This window comes from Delphinapterus leucas, chromosome 20 (genome assembly GCF_059928025.1).
Source record: "Delphinapterus leucas isolate spDelLeu-1000000601 "Yukka" chromosome 20, BTC_Dleu_Yukka2, whole genome shotgun sequence".
In the NCBI taxonomy this organism is placed as follows: Eukaryota; Metazoa; Chordata; class Mammalia; order Artiodactyla; family Monodontidae; genus Delphinapterus; species Delphinapterus leucas.
In genome coordinates, this window is record NC_143148.1 from 34,283,689 (window position 1) to 34,289,775 (window position 6,087).

General features: G+C 41.7%; 1 pseudogene; it reads right to left on the bottom strand.

Annotated features, from left to right (window-relative positions):
* Positions 1 to 4,604: 4,604 nt before the first annotated feature.
* LOC115802835 (U6 spliceosomal RNA) lies at positions 4,605 to 4,704 on the bottom strand (annotated as a pseudogene).
* Positions 4,705 to 6,087: the final 1,383 nt, after the last annotated feature.

Sequence of the window (6,087 nt, forward strand, 5' to 3'; positions counted from 1 at the left end):
TCAATAAAATCAACAGTTTTTTTAAAAAAGAATATAACTCAGATATCAGGTCTGATCAGTAATATGAATCAGCCTCTTTTCTTTTTTTAAAAAAAAATATTTATCTATTTATTTTTGGCTGTGTTGGGTCTCCGTTGCTGCGCGCAGGCTTTCTCTAGTTGCAGCAAGCGGGGGCTAGTCTTCATTGCTGTGCGCGGGCTTCTCATTGCGGTGGCTTCTCTTGTTGCAGAGCACGGGCTCTGTGTGTACGGGCTTCAGTAGTTGCAGCATGCGGGCTCAGTAGTTGTGGCTCATGGGCTCTAGAGCGCAGGCTCAGTAGTTGTGGTGCACTGGCTTAGTTGCTTTGCAGCATGTGGGATCTTCCCGGATTAGGGCTGGAACTGGTGTCCCCTGCATTGGCAGGCAGATTCTCAACCACTGAGCCTCCAGGGAAGTCCAGCCTCCTTCTTTTTAGTGGGTTTGTAGTGTTCCATAGTAAAATGGACTTGTTTTACCAGCATCCTATTGATAGGCCTTTAGTTGATTCTAATCTTTTGCTATGAGGAACAATGCTTCAGTGAATGTCCTTGTATGTATCTTTTCACACATGTGTAGGATATTATAGAAAAATTCTAGAAATAGAATTACTACATAAAAAATATGTTCACTTTATATTTTGATAGTAGCTGTCAGCCCTCCAAAGAGGTCAAACCAATATATAGTCCTGTCTAACACAGTGTCTTCTCAATTTTTTAAAATCTTTGCCAATCTGATAGGTGAAAAAAAGGGTATCTTTTTGTTACAGTTGCTGGTTTTAAGATGAGGAGTTTAAACTTTACTTAAAATGAAATCAAATTTATAAAACTAAAAAGTGACTCTCTAAAAATTAGAAAAGTATTGCATTATCTTTTCATATATCAAAGTTAGATAATATCACTATTTTTTATTCAATCTGGGTCTCCAGGCTGTATTTTGAAAACAATACAGGGGGACTTCCCTGGTGGCGCAGTGGTTAAGAATCCGCCTGCCAGTGCAGGGGACACGGGTTCAAGCCCTGGTCCGGGAAGATCCCATATGACGCGGAGCAACTAAGCCCATGCGCCACAACTACTGAGCCTGCGCTCCAGAGCCTGTGAGCCACAACTACGGAGCCCACGTGCCACAACTACTGAAGCCCGCGCACCTAGAGCCTGTGCTCCGCAACAAGAGAAGCCACCACAGTGAGAAACCCACGCACCACAACGAAGACTAGCCCCTGCTCGCAGGAACTAGAGAAAGCCCGCGTGCAGTGACGAAGACCCAACGCGGCCAAAAATAAATAAATTTATTATAAATAAATAAGTAAGAACAATATAGGGCTCATGACACATTTCATTCACGTATATTGAGGGAGATTTAGTTGAGGCACTTTAGCAACCAGTCACCAAATACTGGTTTATGTCAGTGAATGAAACTACTGCCTTCAAAGAGCTTGTGGTCTAGCAGAGGAGTCCAAAGAATTTCAGTGTAATGCAGTATTAGTATAACTGTCTAGAGTGGATGCTACTGTATAGGACAGATGGAAAAAAGGAATTTAGCTGAATCTGGAGGTTAGAGAAGGCTTTGTGGAGGAGAGAACTTCTGAGCTGAGAAGTAAAGGAGGAGTAGAGACTAGCCAGGCGAAGACAGGTGGAAAAGGCAGTGCAAAGCAGAGGGAACAGCATGGCAAAGACATTGAGGCATGAGTGAACTTGAAGGATGAGGAGCATACCAGAAACCCAGCATTTCTAGAGAGATAGGCAGAGGACACAGGAAATTGCTCAAAGTTAGCACACCCTTGTAATCAGCACCCAGATCAAGAAAGAGAATGTTACCAACATCCTGGACCCTTGTGTCCCCTTCCAGTCACTACACCTCCAAGGGTAACTATCCTGACTTCTACTGCTGTAGATTTGTGTTATCTTTATTAAAATGTTCGAATCAATCTTTATGAAAGCAATGGAATCATATAGTGTGTACTCTTTGGTGTCTGTCTTCTTTTACTTAGCACGTTTGTGTGATTTGTCCACAGTATCATGTGTGGTTGTGGTTTCTTCATTCTTGTGGGTGTATAGCATTCCAGTTTATGAATGTATATTTATCTACTCATTCTCCTGTTGATGTATATTTGGGTAGTTTTCAGTTTGAGACCTCTATCAATAGTGTTTGTACATATCTCTTGATGAACATGAATATGGATTTCTTTTGGGAGAGGCGTTGCTGAATCATAGGGTAGATATACGTGGGCTTTAGTAGATACTGCCAACAGTGTTCCAAAATGGCTGTACCATTTATGCTTCCACCAGTGGTCTATGAAGGAATTCCACTTGCTTCACAGTCTTGCCAACACTTTCTGTCCTTTTCATTTTAGCCGTTCTGGTGGGTGGTATTGCATTTTGGGTTTAATTTGCATTTCCTTGATGACTAATGAAGTTGGGAACGTTTTCATAATTTTCCCTGATCTTTTTTCCCCCTCAACTCTTTATTACAAAAATGTTCACATTCAGAAAAGTTAAAAGAATTGCATAATGGACACTCACCTACCTAGTAACTAGATTCAAACAACTGTAACCTTTTGCTATATTTACTCTGTGTGCACATGTGTGTGTGAGATCATTTTGCTGATCCATTGTAAAGTAAGTTGTGATCACAATGACACTTGCTCTATAATTACTTCAGGACGTATCTCCTAGAAATAGACATTTTTCTGTGCAACCATAATACTATGTTCATATCTAACAAAATTTACAATAATTTCCTGAAAATTGTCTACTAGTCTGTGCTCAAGTCTCTCTACTTGTCCCCAAAGTATTTGTCATCTAGTTTTTTGAACCAGGAGCCAATCAAGGCTGACTTACTGTATTTGGTTGCCATAGCCCTTTAAACTGACACACCATCTTCCCCCACCCCCATGACACTGACTTTTTGAAGAGCCAAATTATGCCCTGGTTGTCTATATAAAGAACATTTTAACTTCAGTGGCTTAAAACAACTATCTTATATCTCACAATTTTGTGGACCACAAATTCAAGTGATTCTTTGTTTCACATGACGTTGAAAAAAGTCAGTGGTGATATTCAGTTGGCAGATGGACTGGCTGAAGCATCCAAGATGCCTTTGCTCTCATGTCTGACACCTTGGTTGTGATGGCTGAAAGGCTGGCTCAGCTAGGAATGTCCACCAGGGCATATCCATGTAGCTTCTCTAACATGGTGGCCTCAGAGTAGTCAGTTTTCTTATATAATGGCTCATGGCCCTGAGAATGAATGTTTTGGTGAATAGGACTTGCATTCCTTTTATGACCTAGCCTCAGAAGTCACACTGCATCCCTTCCATCATACACTATTGTTTGAGGTAGTCACAAAGCCCACCCAGTTTCAGAGAATTTGAAGCTATGTTGTAAAATCTGCCGTGGTCTGCATTCTGGCCACAAATTACAGATCTTCCTCAATTGATGATGAGGGTACATCCTGATAAACCATCATAAAGTGAAAATATCACAAGTTTAAAGTGCATTAAATACACCTAACCTACCCAACATCATAGCTTACCCTTGCCTGCCTTAAACATGCTCAGGACACTTACGTTAGCCTACAGTTGGACACAATGATCTAACACAAAGCCGATCTTATAACAAAGTGTTGAATGTCTCATGTAATTTATTGAATACTGTACTGAAAGTGAAAAACAGAGTGGTTGTCTGGGTACAGGGTGTTTGTAAGTGTACTGATTGTTTATCCTCATGATCACCTGGCTGACCAAGAGCCGCGGGCTTGCTGCCACTGGCCAGCATCACGAGAGAGTATTGTACCACATACCACCAGACCAGGAGAAGGTCAAAATTCAAAATTTGAAGTGTGGTTTCTATTGAATGCTTATCACTTTTGCACCATTGTAAAGCTGAAAAGTTGTAAGTAGAACCGTCACAAGTTGAAGACCGTCTGCATTCGCCTTTCTCTCACATGCAGAATACACACACCATTTCCAAGAGTCCTCCAAAGTCTCATCCCATTATGACATCAGGATCAGGCTGATGTCTTTTTTTTTTATCTTGAGTTCCCTGTGATGCTGCTATCAGACCACTCCCTTAGAAGTCTTAGAAGCATTACTGTCTAGCTGAGAGGAGCAGTGAGGCAGGCCCTTGATTCTTAGAGAGATTTTTGTATACCCGAGAGGGTTGTGACACATCATGTTAAGCCATTCTGAGGTCAGAAACTTCTGTCTTACAGTCAACACACCAGATTCCCTGAGACAGTATTTTACTAGGTGCCCTCTTAGGAGGCTCCACGTTCTGATTTCTTCTACTTGTTTCTTCTTGGTGTCGTTTAACGTTTTCTTAAAACCCCCTCACTCACTCCCACATTTCTTATAGAGTTGAGTCAAGAGGCTTGACTGGAATCAGGTTAACTATTTTGGCAAGAATTCTTCATAGGTGATTCAGCATACATTATACTGCCTGACATCTATAGACACATAATATCAAGTTTTCCGATCATTGATATGTTAGGTTGGATCACTTCTTTTGGGTGGTGACCATCAGATCCTTGCATTGTAAAAGTACACTTTCTTCTTTGTGATTAGCATGTAATCTGTGGGGCGATACTATCAAAAATACGGAATGCTTTACAAGTTCACATCATCCTTGAGCCAGGGGCCATGCTAATTTTTCTGACATTCATCCAGTTTTACTCTGTGCTATGGAAGCACAGAGTGGCTGACCTGGCTCCCATGTGTACAGATATCCCGTCTCTTGCCCCAGCACCTCCTCCTGCTCTAGGTGTCTGTTGGCTGAGCTTAGAATATCCCCGAACTGTTCTAGTTTCCTAGGTAGTAGTTTTGTTTTTGTTTTTTTTTTCTATCCATGTTTAAGATGTGTTTTTCTTTGCTCCAGTTTTTCTGTCAATCTGATCCCACCTGCTTTCTATCTTACAGGAATTCATGAATAATCTGCTCTTCTGGTGGCACTCTTTATTGCTTTCCTGTGTTTTTATGGGTTTCACGTATAGACAAAAATACCTACAGAGAGACAAAAGGTTTCGTTTCAGGACATGTGAGGCCGGAAGTAGGAAGGGTGGTGTGTGTGGTTGTGTTCAATCAGATATCTCTAGCTAATCTCTGCTCTTGGGAAACCGTATTGTTGGGTAACAATGAGTAACTATCAGAGGCTGAAGATAGAAACCAGGTTATTACAGACTGGATTGTGCCCCCCCCCCCGCCGCTAATTCATATATTGAAACCCTAACCTCCAACATGACTATATTTGGAATTAGCGCCTTTAAAAAGGTAATTAAGGTAAAGTGAGTTCATAAGGGTGAGACCCTACTCCAATATGACTGGTGTCCTTATAAGAAAGAAATACCAGAGATGTGCACGCACAGAGGAAAGGCCATGTGACAACACAGCAAGAAGGCACCATCTGCAACCAAGGAGAGAGGCCTCAGGAGAAACCAACCCTGCCGACACCTTGATCTTGGACTTTCAGCCTCCAGAACTGTGAGAACTTGTCTGTTGTTTAAGTCACCCAGTCTGTGGTATTTTGTTATGGTGGCCTTAGCAAACTAATACACAGATCATGGAAGACATGTATGACTTACCGCGGAGTTTAGAATTTATTCTGTAACCCATGGGGAGCCATTTGGGTTGTAAGCAGGGTAGTAATAAGATCAGATCTTTGGGGCAGAAAGATCACTATGGGAATAGTACAAGGGAACTTTGGAAGATGGAGAGAGCAGAGGCAGAGAAAAACCGGTCAGGAGGCATTTTGAGAGTACAGGTGAGAAGTGATGAGGGCTTGAACAAAGGCAATTTTATGGACAAAAGAATGAAAAAAAGGTAGAATTAGCAGAACCTATTGAAAGGTTGGATATGGGGAGGTGAGAGAGGAAGTAATATTGAATTCTTCCCAGGGTCCTGAATTGCATAGTGATTGCAGTAGACATTTATTTGTTTTCTACCCAGCTTCTGCTTTCCTAAAAGCACCTAGGTTGTCATGCAGGAATTGGCTTCCAGTCTCCCCTGTTTTGCAGCCCATGTGCTTTAGGGAAACTGACCCCATCCCAGCTTTCAAGGTGGGCCTTGAGTGACTTACAC